Raw genomic sequence first — 14,750 nt, forward strand, 5'->3', positions numbered from 1 at the left:
GATGATAAACACGTAATACTAAAGTTGCAGAAAACGCTAAAAGAGCTATATTACATAACAGAAAATTGTACTCTCCTACAACATATACTCATTCAAGACCTGAGTTGGCTAGCACTGTGTTAATTTCTTCAGATATCAATAAACTGAGATATCTAAATGGTCGAACGAATGAAAATCATAGCATACATATTTAACTATTCACCAAATATAGTACAATGACATGCAATGTCACTTATGCATGATGGAGATGAGAGGTGAAGTCTGATCCCATCATAAAACCCTTTGGTTGAAAAGATCTGGGTTCAAATCCCATCTGGGGAACAGAAAACTTGAGACTGTAACATCCAACAATATGAGAAAAATCTTTAAATCTACATTAATATTACGACTTAACAGAAAATCAGTGAAGACTTTTTTTTATATAGATGAAATACACTGGCTTCACAGCCTAAGTTGCTTTATCCATAAATCCAAAACAACTAAGCAAATTATATAACACTATCATATAAAATGCATTTAATGGGCAATATGGACAACATAATACACAATTATGCTATCATAAACAAAAAGCAACATGCAACTGTCATATGTTCCTTGCCATGTGACTAGCCCCAGGTAACATTCTCAGGATTTCACATTTACTTAGCCAATGAAATAGAAACAAAAATTAACATGGCAATGTTCCATGAAATCTTATAATTAGAAAATACTTCATAGTAGAACTTTCAGCACCATGCCACTTAAAATGTATTACTGTATACGCCTTTAATTTTCAGAGTTACACATGCAAATGTGTGTGTATGTGTGTGTGTATGTGTGTGTGTGTGTGTATATATATATATATATATATATATACACACACACACACACAGCTGTAGGGTGCATACTGTACTGTTAACACAAAAATATCAAGAAATTTGGTTCTAAATGCCACTCTTCTGGGAGTCAAGAAGTAATATAATATGCATACATCGTGCCATTATGGACTTCAAGAATACATAAAATATCTTTCAGACTTAGACAATTTCTAATGTATTAAACTTGCTACAAATACTTGATAACAACTGCTGGCTTACTTCAACTATATCTGCTTAATTACTATGACTTGTTTCTTCGAACTTTACGAAATAAAACTTACTTTGGAAAATACCCTAAAATATTTGGTAATGACAGTGATCTCAGGAAATAATGAACATATCAATCCCCACCGGAGTGAAGTCTGCGGTGGAGGAAAGAAGTTATGGTTCTTTGAATGACTACAATAATAATTAAAAAAACAGGTGCCTAAATACACAAGCTGAGAAAAAAAAGTATATAATGTACTCTTTTAGGATGTGAAGAAATATTTAGAAAAGTTTGATGGAAGTCACTCATCTTCTTAATTAGCAGATCTACACTAACGAAGTACTTTATTAAATAATAAATGAAAAAAAGATTCTGGCTGAACATTTTGTCATCTTTTGACAATACATTTTCAAAAGCACGTTGAATTAACGCGCGTACAATACTCACACCCCAGATATACACTGTATAGAGGGCGCGCTGATGGGCATTGGTAAGCTAGAATATCAAAGCTCCATAACCATTTTAATCTATTGTAGTATTCCACAGTTGATTTAAGTTGTCTAAATGTTCAATCACTTTTCATTTAATAATTACAATACTGTTAGAACAAGCGTCTCATAAAAATAATCAGCTGCCTCATTTTTTTTTCACAAGAAGATATTAGTTCTGAAATATTATCAATAAGACAAAGTATAATAAGAATCAACATAACGATCTCTTTATTCAATGCTCTTAAGATTCCTACCAGACAGTACTATTCAGAACACACTTACCAAACCTTTCCTTGTTCTCTTTTCAGATTCTCATAAAAACAGAAATTAGTGGATACAAGGTGAGAGAAAAGGTCTGAAAGTCTTACTTGTCGGTTCCAGGAGTGGACTTTGGTTTTAGTTGTGAGATGGAGCAGATAGGGCAGTTTAATTACATGATTCGCAGTTGACTTTGTGTTGATAATTGATTCATTGTAGGAGAAATGTGTTGAATTCATTCAATTAAAAAAAAAACCGTCAATGCCACTTATTCCCTTAGAGCAGTGTTTCTCAAAGTGTGGTACGCGGACCCCCGGGGGGGTCGTGGCAATTTTCGGCTATGCATCATTAACGCATGAAATAAAATTTAAATTTGAGATCGTAAAACGTTCCTATTGTATCACTGAATAAGGTACAGAACTTCAGGTAACAACACGGTTAGTTCCCTGTGAGTGCACTAAGCAACAGCCGTAACTCAGAACAATCAATTAGATAATTCGGCTTTTTTTCACTCTTTCATTCTTTTTACTGAGAAATTTACTGAAAATCGACAGATGAAACCAAATAGTTTTACATCCAGTAGTAGAAGTATATTCATGAAGAGAGACACTTGCTACTTCTGTTCAATATGAAGAAATCATAGCTTGTGTATAAGACAATGAAGGCTGACATATTAAAATATTGAGATTCTTTTCTTTCTTTCTTTTTTTTTTTCATCAGTTAACGCCTTTTATTCCGTGTAGGGAGTAGGCGAGGCTGTTTTAGCGCTATCTAACTTTTGGAAACTGAGTGGCTAGTTCAATCTTCACTTGTAGCCAATCAACTGGCCCAAAGCTATAACTAATTTATGTAACCCTGGGTGAAAAGACAGCTCAACAATTGCCGCCATCTCATGGTCCCTGACCCTAACACAGTATATTTTTTTCGATGTCAGAAATAGTGTGAGGTCTAAGGTCGATTTTCTTCAGCTTATGGGAAAGTAGTATACTAGGCGCTTTAAACCAAATGCATCCGGTGGGCGTGGCTTCCTGACGTCATTGTGAGTGACGTCATGAGTTTGGAATGTTTGGAATTTCCATGTGGGCAAGTGTGTGAATGGCTTCAGTTCTTGTGTTTTGGTTCGCGTATGGAATTATGGGTGATGGTAGAGATAAGGATTCGTGTTGTGATTGGTGGGACACTTTAAACCAAATGCTTCCCCCCCCACCCCCCCCCCCCCCCACCCCCCCCCCCCCCCACCCCCCCCCCCCCCCACCCCCCCCCCCCCCCACCCCCCCCCCCCCCCACCCCCCCCCCCCCCCACCCCCCCCCCCCCCCACCCCCCCCCCCCCCCACCCCCCCCCCCCCCCACCCCCCCCCCCCCCCACCCCCCCCCCCCCCCACCCCCCCCCCCCCCCACCCCCCCCCCCCCCCACCCCCCCCCCCCCCCACCCCCCCCCCCCCCCACCCCCCCCCCCCCCCACCCCCCCCCCCCCCCACCCCCCCCCCCCCCCACCCCCCCCCCCCCCCACCCCCCCCCCCCCCCACCCCCCCCCCCCCCCACCCCCCCCCCCCCCCACCCCCCCCCCCCCCCACCCCCCCCCCCCCCCACCCCCCCCCCCCCCCACCCCCCCCCCCCCCCACCCCCCCCCCCCCCCACCCCCCCCCCCCCCCACCCCCCCCCCCCCCCACCCCCCCCCCCCCCCACCCCCCCCCCCCAGAGAGAGAGAGAGAGAGAGAGAGAAAGTCCTAACAAGAATAATCAAAATCCAATAACAAGACAGTTTCTAAATTACGAAGTGAAATTGCTGTCAGCTCCTGGTACCTAACCCTAACAGTATATGTCAGTTTGATACAGTGTCGATTCTAATGTCGAGTTCCTTAAGTTAACGGGACGAAAAACCAGAGTTTCCGGGGGAAAATACCCACTTGCTTGTGCCAGCGATCAACTAACTCGAGAACTGGTTGAAGAAAGTCGAGTAAACTTCTACTTAAGTCTATCTTCAAGCGGCCTAGTGTATAGGATGCAAGCGTCACTTCCGCTGAACTTCAAAGGCATTCCAGTGAAAAGAATATTATTAAAAAGTTTGGATAGTTGTTTATTAAAAGGTCCAGCATTGTTATAGAGCTCTGATCGTATTGTACCTGTTCCAGCCGCTTTTGATGATTTCGTTTGAGTAAGTGAAAGGATTACTTCTTCCTCTAGGATTATGGGTGCTGTATCTTTCTATGGGTCGGTATCTGTAGGGGATAGCTTTCATCAGAAGGATATTACAGAAGTCATTGCACCAGATGGGTTCCATTTATTTGATTTATTCCAGTTACCTTGCCTTGCAAATATTTCTTGGTGAGAGGTGATAAATTGTTGTCTTTAGCTCTTTAACTGAAGAGTATGGAAATTTGGAGTCATGACGTAAATAGTGCTGTGTACATTTGTCTGCTTTATCATTTTCAGCCAATCTATTTTTGCATTTTGGCATATAGTTCGTAGGCGTCTATAATATATTCTATTTTGGTCATTATATACTATACTCAAATGTCCTTTTCCCTGTCTTTTCTGCCTCATATAATCTCATTATTTCAGGTGTAATCCAGTGATTATTTAATTTTATTGTTTTTTCTAAAAATCTGCATCTGAGTTGGTTAGAATTTTTTCAGAAAGTTCCATTCATTTTGCATTAACGTCTTATATATTTTGCGCTTCCTTTATACGTCGACTGATCCGTTTTGATATGCTGTTTTAACAGTATCCAAGTGGAATTTTTCTAGATTTGGTCGGAAGTGATTTACTCTGTTTTTTTATTTTGTGATTTTTCAATCAGATCTTGGCAGATAACAGTTAATGATCTGTTTCCAGTTCAACACTAAAAAGAATTTTGATATTCAAAACATTGTACTTATTATTATTACATACACCTCCAGGGAGTCCAAAGACTTATCGAGGGAGGGCACCTACTAAACAACTCTCGACTCCACCACTTAATCCACCATCTACAACTAACCGCAACTACACCAACGCCATCTACAGCCCGCCACCACCACTAGCACTTCTACAGACAATCACAAACATCGGTGCCCACGGCGAGACTCGAACCCGCAGCCTTTTGGTTGGAGAGCGGTCACGCTAACCGCTCGGCCAACCAGGCCGTACTTCCTTCAGCAAAATTTCTTCATTAGTGACTATAATTGAACTTAAGTCTTTGTTCTAGCAATGTGATGCAAAGGATGCAAAAGTCGTTTCCACTCAACTACACAGTTATTGATTATACAAATATTACTTTGCTGTGTGAAAATCTGTTGTAACATAGATTCATATAAATTTCACAATACAATATATTCATATAAACTTCACAACAGAATATTATTATTAAGAGAAACCTTTAGGGAATCAGAGACTCATCGAGAAGGGCCATATATTACACATACCAGCTATCATACTTATTCTTGAATTCATTCACACTGCTTGCACTCAAAACATCCAACGGCAATTCATTCCAATAACGCACCACCCTCTAAGAGAAAAATCTAGCCCTCACACCCTTCTTGGCAGCCTACATTCTCAGCTTCCAAGGATGCCCTCTCATCCTTTCCCCACCTTCCATAAATCGAAAAATTCTATCAATTGAAATCCTGTATGACCCTTTCAGAAGTTAGTAAGTTTCAATCATATCACCCCTCTTTCTCCTGTTTGCTAGTGTCTGAAGTCTACAAATTCTTAATATCTTCATAATCATTATTCCACAATCCTGATATCAGCTTTGTACTCTGTCCAATATATCAGAATCACAACGGAAACCAGGAGACCAGACCTGCGCAAAATAGTCCAAGTGAGGTCTTACCAAGGCCTTGTAAAGAGGCAAAATAACATCCTTATCTTTACATGTGAACGTTCCTTTAAACATTGCAGTTATCTTTTGAGTTGTATTTGCAATATATTTTTATATGAATATATTCATATAAACTTCACAACAGAATATATTCGTATAAACTTCACAACAGAATATATTCGTATAAACTTCACAACAGAATATATTCATATAAATTTCACAACAGAATATTATTATTATTATTATTATTATTTTAACGGTGTCTCCATGGAGTCAAAAGACTCATCGCGGGATACCCGACATTGACACACTAACCATTATTTACACAATACCTGTCATACCTCTCCTTAAATTCATTCACAGTTGAAGCATTCACAACCAGTTCTGGCAAAGCATTCCACCCATTCACAACCCTCCAAGTAAAAAATCTAGTCCTACCACCCTTGTTAACCACACTCTTACACAATCTCCAGGGATGGCCCCTCATTCTCTCACATCCTGCATTGGTCTTAAGAATATCATCAGTATCAATCTTGTAAAATCCCTTTAACAATTTAAATACCTCTATCATATCTCCTCTCCTACGTCTATCAGCTAGTTTTTGGAGCCCACAGATCATCAATCTATCCTCATAGGGAACATCCCACAGACCTGCAATAATCTTTGTAACCCGGCTCTGAATCCTCTCTACCACTTCCGCATCACCAAGAAATCCTGGCGAACAGATCTGTGCACAATAGTCCAAATGCAGCCTTATTAATGACTTATAGAGTGGAAAAATAACTTCCCTATCCCCGCTTGTTAGTGTGTTCCTCAACAACCATGTAATTTGATGTGATGTTTTGGCAATCTTAGCAATATGCGCTTTAAACTTCAGTTCTCTGTCCACAATAACTCCCAAGTCTCTTGTCTCATCAACTTCCTGTAGTTCAGTTCCGTTAATATAGTAAACAGCATGCGATGTCATCCTCCCGAAGTGCATCACTTTACACTTAGCCACGTTGAACTGACAGCCATTTACCTCAGTCCATAGCGTCAGCCTATTTAAGTCATCCTGTAAAATATCCACATCATTTGAATTGATTATCGCTCTTCCCAATTTTGCATCATCAGCAAACAAGTGGATATTTCCATTATCATTGATGTACAAATTAAACAATAGAGGACCAAAAAATGAGCCCTGAGGTACACCACTAGTCACTTGCCTTTTCCTGGACTCAGCTCCTCCGTAAACCACTCTTTGATATCTGTCTGCCAGCCATCCTTTAATCCAAATCACCATCTTCGGATCCAAACCCATTTGCTCTAATTTATGTAACAGAGTTCCATGTGGAATCCTGTCAAAAGCCTTTGCAAAGTCAAGCAGTATCACTGAGTAAGGATTTCCCTTATCCAACTCCACTGTTACTTTATTATAGAACGTAAGCAAATTACTTAGGCAAGACCTACCCTTCACAAAACCATGTTGCCCCTTATAAAGTATCATATTGCTGTCCACCCAGTCCTGAATTCTAATTTTAACTAATTTCTCCAAAATCTTAACCACCACTCCAGATATATTGATTGGTCTATAATTTGCAACATCAGTTTTAGAGCCTCCCTTGTGCAATGGAACTATTTTCCCCTCTTTCCACTCTATTGGCACTTTACCAGAACTGAGGCTCAAATTAAATATCCTGGTTATAGGAGTTGCTAATTCTCTTGCACATTCTCGTAACACATGGGCCGATATGCCATCTAATCCAATGGCAGTGTTAGCATTAAGGTTCTTTAATATATTAAGCACCTCAATTTCATCTATCTCTATACTCTCATCAGTCAATGGCACATCTGACACTGCACTATCACTACGAAGATGGTACACTTTTGCGAAATGATCAATAAGCAACTCAACTATTTGATTAGCTTCAGTAATTTCCTTACCATCAACACTTTTTAAAGTAATCTTTCCATGGATATTCTTCCTTTTACTAGCCACATAGCGAAAGAACTCTTTAGGGTTTCTTCTGAATTCATCAGCTAGCTTCCTCTCATAATTAGCTTTGGCTTTCCTTACCATACAGGTTACTCTCTTTGCCTGTACCTTATATTGCTCATTGGAACGCTCATCACATTTTTCTTTATACGTCTTCCACAACCTTTTCTTTATCCGCAACTCTTGTCTAATACTATTAAACAAGAGTTGCGGATAAAGAAAAGGTTGTGGAAGACGTATAAAGAAAAATGTGATGAGCGTTCCAATGAGCAATATAAGGTACAGGCAAAGAGCCTGTACCTTACTTGATTTCTCCTTCTGACTCTGGGAATACAGTCTGATACCGCTTTCTTCAAATACTCCTTGAGAATCTCCCACGCACCATCAACATCTCTCCCCTTGAATTTCTCATGCCATAATACAGTTGAAAGCTGACTTCTCAGCTCGCCATAATCACCAGTCTTGTAATTCCACATATACCCATTCTTAATAGAATATTCACTACGTCTTTCAATCTCCCATGTCAAGACCACATGATCGCTCTCCCCAAGTGGAGACATTGTAACTAAATTACTTATTGATATGTTCTCCGATGTTATGACCAGATCTAACACTCTAGAATCTCTTGTCCCTTCCAGCACATGCTGTCTCAGGTAATTATCTCTTAACAATTGTATAAACTCCATTTCCTTTGTTCCTTGTGACCATTTCTTCCCCTAATCTATGTCCGCAAAGTTAAAATTCCCCATAATAATTACTTGACCTTTACTCATCGTGCTAATTTGCCAATACATGCTATCTAAATTCTCCCTTATTCCCCTTGGATTATAGCAACAACCAATTACATATTTCGCCTTGTTAATCTCTATCTCACACCAAACAGCCTCTAATGAACTGCCCTCTACATACCTGTCACAGTGAGGTACTTCTATCTTTTTTGGCTTTAATGTTTCATCTGTCATTAATAAAACCCCTCCCCCCATTCTGTCATCTCTGTCCTGCCTGAAAATATTGTACCCCTTACATTCAATCCCAATAACTATATCATTCTTGGTTAACCAAGTTTCGCTAATTCCTATAATTTTTGGCATGTTGTACTAAGTAACGACAAAAATTCTTCACACTTATTCCTAATACTTCGAGCATTAGTATACATAAACTGCAATACTCCCTCCCTCCCATAATATCCCTGTGTGCGAATTACCCCACTCTGTATACTGTTAACACTCTGCGAACAATTAATCCCAGTTTCACAACGATTAATGACCTTAGTACTATTTACAGCTGACTCTATCACCTGCCTCCCTAGCAAATCCCATTTCCCTGTTTATGACCCTTTACTCTGTCCTTTATCAATAAATGTTCTAAATGCCAAGCTCCTAATCCATTTAAGTGCAAACCATCTCTCTTAAAATACTCCTTCCTTTTATCAAACTCATCCCAGACATTCATAAAATGAATATTCAGTTTCATTTCTTTGCAAAACCTTTTACACAATCTGGACACCATTCCATTTACTATAATTGTTCTTCTGTTCATTTCATCACAATCAAATCGTGGTAGCACACTCGTGATTTCCACTCTCACTCTTTGCATTCATTGCAATCATTAAATTCTTCAAATCCCGTCTTACAGAAAATCTTTCACTACGTAGATCATTCGTCCCTATAACTGCAATAATCTCACTCACTCTATCTTTCTGCAATTTCACAGCCCTAGTTATATCCTTAATCTTTGACCCTGGATAACACGCTTTAATTACTCTACCATCCTTCACACCCTTAGTTATAGAATTCCCATACAGCACAACATCTTTTTTTTGCTTCTTAACTTGACATCGTTTACTCCCACTGATGCTTGTTTTTGTTCCTGAACCTCTCTCACATTCTTTAGTATGTCACTCAGCAATATGTGTATATCTATTTCTGCACTATTTATTCCATGCACATATTCACTTCTGTCATTCTCATACTTTGTCATTCTTAATCCCCCCATACTTCCTATTCCATAAAAAATATTAGAATATATTGGAATTCTAAAAGATAGATTATACAATTTGGTCTGATCAAAATTATAAAATATATTATAGTCATTTAAAAATGTCCGTTCATTTGTTTCAGGAGAACTTGCACAACACAGTCTACTCCACATGCTTCTATCCGATACATTGGGATATGGCTGTATAAAACATGTATGTTCCCTATGTGACTGATGGTAGCTAACTGCGAAGTCTTGATGATCACTTAAACTTAGGATATTAGTCAAACCAGATGTATCATCATATATTACATTAAAACTTCTGCGATCATACGAGTCATTTAATACAGGCAAAACATTTGATATATTAGAAGATGTGGAATGGACTGCACAGTCTTTCGTTTCTACTTTGACATCAGATTCAAGAGGGGATACTATAGAAACACAAGATGTTAAGTAATCTGGATTGACATCCCCAGCAACCACAGAAGAAATGGCTGACTCAGATGACATACCCAAGTTTGTGACTGGCAGGTGAGAATCAACCGTAGCATCAGAAACCGACAACACACTGCCATGCACACATTCACCTGAATTCATGAAAGGACCATCACCGCTAAAAACCGTGACTGCAGCATCAGAAATCGACAACACACCGTTATGCACACATTCACCTGAATTGATGAAAGGACTGTTGTCATCACTACCCAAGGTTGTGACTGTTAGGTGAGATTCAACTGTAGCATCAGACACTGAACAAGACAATACACCCGTATGCACACTTTCACCTGACAGTTGACCCTCAGCAACCAAGTGAACAATGATCGGTTTCCCTGCTTCTTGACGATCATAATCTAAAGCGCTCTGCTGTATGCCTTCCACAGAATCATTGTACTTATTAGCAACTTCCAAAAAATCTTTCATTTTTAGGAACTCTGCAGATTTTAACAATGATGGAAGCATATCCCATGAAATATTAATTTCACCATGGTACATATATTGGATCATCAACCTTAAGTCGTTGAACTTCATGTCATTTAATGTCACAACAGGATGACTACTTGGGTTCTCTAAAAATAAGCTGTACAGAAGAGTGCTGCTTGCAGATAGTACTATTTTGTGCGCCTTAAGGGTCATTCCTTCACATGATAATGTTACATCCACCAAACTTTCACTAGCAAGTAATTTATTAAAAACAGATAATATATTAGGTGTGTGATTGTGCCCTTTCAAACAAATTGTCTGTGATCTTGTTATCATATTGAGTTCTGAACTAAGTTTAAAATAAAAATACTCATATTAAACAACATTAAACAATACCTAACAAAATTTACATACGTTGCTTGAAATAATTCTCAGTATTATACACTTATAATTAATAGATTACATTGAACATCCAGTATATATGCTCAGAGAATGGCAGTATTAGGCTTAACAACAAGAACGCGATCACTATAATATATCATTCTCAAAATGTTTCATCAAACACGTCATTATATGAATAACCAAAAATATCTAACACAGGGATTTACATACGTAGCTACAAAGAAGATTTAACAGCCACAAGCTGTCACACTAGCGAGATTAGGCTTAGCTGCAACGATGTCTAATCATACAATCTGATACCAAATACAAACCAATTATGTCAAATGCAAAAATACTCAACACAAAATAAACACGCTTGACTTGAAACAAGCACCTAACTGAGAAATACACAGCCATAAAATATATTTTTTTTTTAATTTAAAGATGTGCACATTAGAAACGAGCCTACACTACTGCGCCGCCACCTATCAAATATATTCATATAAATTTCACAACAGAATGTATTCATAATGTACACATACATCTGACTTTATATCATATAGATATGAAGAGGTTAACTTATTTTAAATACTTCATGTGAATTATGTAAATTTAAAAACTGCGTTCCGGTTTCAAGAAATCTTGATCTTTATTAAATGCATTTAGATATAAAGAGAATAAATAATACTTATTCACTTTATGCAATATATGACGTTATTATATCGTTTCCAAACGGAGAGCTAAAACAAGTCAGGTTATGTAGTCTTAATAGAACTAACTTTATGAGCTAGCTGGATACTTAAAAAAAAAAAAAACATATTGTGGAAAATCCACGAAAAAAAAAAAAATAGAAATTTAAATTCAGATGAAAGAAATTTTTATTCTTTTCTCTGATAAGATAATACTTTAGTGAAATAGACACATGCGGAGGAAGCTAAAGAGGACAGCTGCAGTTTTTTTTTTTTTTTTTAGATCGGGTTGTGCACAAGGGACAAAGATATTTTATTGAGTCCTTAAAGAGGGAAGACTCAGTAAACATGATAGACTATAAATTTATTGAAGTTCAGCTCGATGTCACCGTCCTGTGTCATCACAATGGACACACAGGATCACCACAGAAAGAGAGCGAGAGATTTTGTAAATTGATAATCATTCTTTTGGAGACTCTTCTGTAACAATCTCAAAGGTGTGCTGCTTCTGCATTACACCTCCTATACATGTATTCTCATGATCGCTGTTCACTGAAGTGAACAGCGATCATGAGAATAAAAACACACCCAAACAAATCCCAAAACACATCGAAATAATTGCTGGGCAATATCCACTTGCTCTCCTGTTTACAACATACTGATCTAACCACTTCCTCCTCTTTCGTGTCTTATACCTCTGGGATCTTGCATAATTGGTAAGTTTGTAACATCTATTGTACTGAAATCTCCTCCCATAAAGTGGACAGTTATGATTAGATTGCATCTACTAGAACATATTGGAATGTTTGAAGTGATAAAATTAACTGGGAAATAAATAACATAAATTAATATTGTAATTATAGGTGTAAGAATTAAATTCACTATCAGATAGCATTGAAAACTTTATGGACACCTAATACCCGATATGTGGGTGCACGCACGCACACACGTACGCACGCACCTGCCATGAATGAAAATAAATGCTGAGAAAGCGTAATGGAGAAACTATGCATCTCTGAGATTGGTCAGAACAGTCCCCAAGAGAATGATTACCAATTTACAAAATCTCTCTATTTAGCGGTGATATCGGGTGTGTCCATTGTGTTGATACAGGACGGTTAATCTCAAACCGTCCTCTATCAACTCCAATACGTTTATGTTCTATCATGTTCATTCAGTGTTTCCTCTTTTAAGGTCTAAATAAAATTTAAGTGTGTGTCCCATGTGCACAACGCGATCTAAAAAAACCTGCAGCTTTCACCTCTAGCTTCCTCACTATGTCTCTATTTCACTAACCTATCATCTTATCAATGAAGAAAAGAATAAAAAGTTATTTCATATGCCTTTCTATTTAATTTGTTTTCTCCACTTCGTACATGCTTCATAATACATGTTACTTTCAGTATCCATTTAGCTCATATAGTTAGCCTTATTAAGATTGCATAACCTGACCTGTTTCAGATCTCCATTATGGAAACAATATAATCACAGCGGATATAGCAGAGGAACAATAAATAATTGTATCCGGCTTTAAAATAATAAGGGATTTATTATCCCCTTAACTTAAGGAATAATAAATGTTATTTCTTTTCGATATCTAAATGCAGTTAATAAAGATGAATAATTCTTGAAACCTTAAACACAGTATGTGATTTATGTGTACATTATTGATAATAACTAGTTGTGATGTTTAAATTAATCTATGTTAGAACAGATTTGGTCATACGACAAAGTGGAGGAAAAAACTTGGCCATTTCAGTGGAACAACAGCCATGAAATTAAATATAGAGGAGATGTTATGCTGAAACAGTACACCTCAAAGATTATGGCAGAACAATCTCCATGAGAATGATTACCAGTTTACAAAATCTCTCTATTCTGCTGTGATCTGTTGCGTCCATTGGGTTAATACAGGACAGTCAAGTTCAGAAGAAAAAAAAATCAGCTAACGCCTTTTTATTCCCCGTATACGGGGAGTAGGCGAGGCCATTTAGCCCTATCTAACTTTTGGAGACTGAGTGGGCAGTTCAATCTCCACTGGTACCAATCAGAGATAGATGGCCCAAGGCTATCACTAATTAAGCGGTACTCAGTGAAGAGAGATGGCTCAAATGTGCTGCCATCTCGTGGTCCCTAACCCTAACACAATATATTTAATGTCTGAAATAATGTGGGTTCTACGGTCGATTTTCTTGAGTTTACAGGACGAAAAACCCGAGTTTCCGGGAGGAAAAACCTGCTTGCCCGTGCCAGAGATCGACTAACTCGGGAACCGGCCGAAGAAAGGCTTAGAAAAATTTCCTCTAGTCGCCGACTAGACTCGAAACCAAGTCTTCCTTTGTGGGGCCAAGCGCGGTGGTTGGCAAACGCCACATCCACTGAGCTACACAGGCTCCCAAGTTTAGTTTTAATTAACACGCATGGTGTTTATAAAAATATCCATTGATGGATTTCACTCCCCTACTACTCTTTATGTAAAAAATATATAAAAATATATTCCTTACCCCTTCTGTTCTAAAGCTTTACAACTTCCAGAGATTACAACTTCCTCTCATAATCCCCTTTTGTATTAGAATAGTAAAAATCCCTTCACTAGCTTAAAATTGCCATATCACAGGTTTCCCAACTGAGTATCAAATTCTTCAATATGTATTTCGTCAATCTCTCTCTCTCTCTCTCTCTCTCTCTCTCTCTCTCTCTCTCTCTCTCTCTCTCTCTCTCTCTCTCTCTCTCTCTCTCTCTCTCTCTCTCATATTAACAACAGCATTCCAACTTATTGCCTCGGTTTCTTGTCTTTCAATCATTCCAGTCTCCTCATGATAAAGGAAATTAGGTGATCCTGTTTGAGTGCAACAGTCTAGATATATGCTCTGGCAAATGCCTTGTAAATGAGCACACTTAAATCCTTTTATTTCAGTACCTGTTTTAGCAAGCAGTTAATCGGAGATTATATGAGCTACAACCACTGTGAGCCACGAAACAACTCACAATCAGTCATCCAGCTGCTTCCAACCGAGTTTGGCTAGCCACTGGCAGTGCCACTCATTTGTTTACGATAACCAGACTCAGTCTTACGATAGCCAGCGACCTTAACTCATCTGCTGAATGATGTCACACAGCCATATCCTAGGATTTTGTTGTCGCTAATTGTTTTGTTCTTACTCCATATACAAAATTGAAACTA

General features: G+C 38.4%; 1 protein-coding gene across 2 annotated transcripts in view; it reads right to left on the bottom strand.

Annotated features, from left to right (window-relative positions):
• The window catches only part of LOC150100573 (recQ-like DNA helicase Blm), a 317,833-nt gene extending 316,460 nt beyond the window's left edge, over positions 1-1,373 (bottom strand). For both annotated transcript variants that reach the window (XM_090401345.1, XM_090401343.1), the window contains exon 1: positions 1,139-1,373. The gene's annotated coding sequence lies outside the window, so the exon portion shown is untranslated. The remainder of the gene's footprint in view (positions 1-1,138) is intronic.
• Positions 1,374-14,750: the final 13,377 nt, after the last annotated feature.

The sequence above is a fragment of the Typopeltis vanoorti genome, chromosome 12, assembly GCF_054136105.1.
Source record: "Typopeltis vanoorti isolate ZY-2024b chromosome 12, IOZ_Tvanoo_1.0, whole genome shotgun sequence".
Taxonomy (NCBI): Eukaryota; Metazoa; Arthropoda; class Arachnida; order Uropygi; family Thelyphonidae; genus Typopeltis; species Typopeltis vanoorti.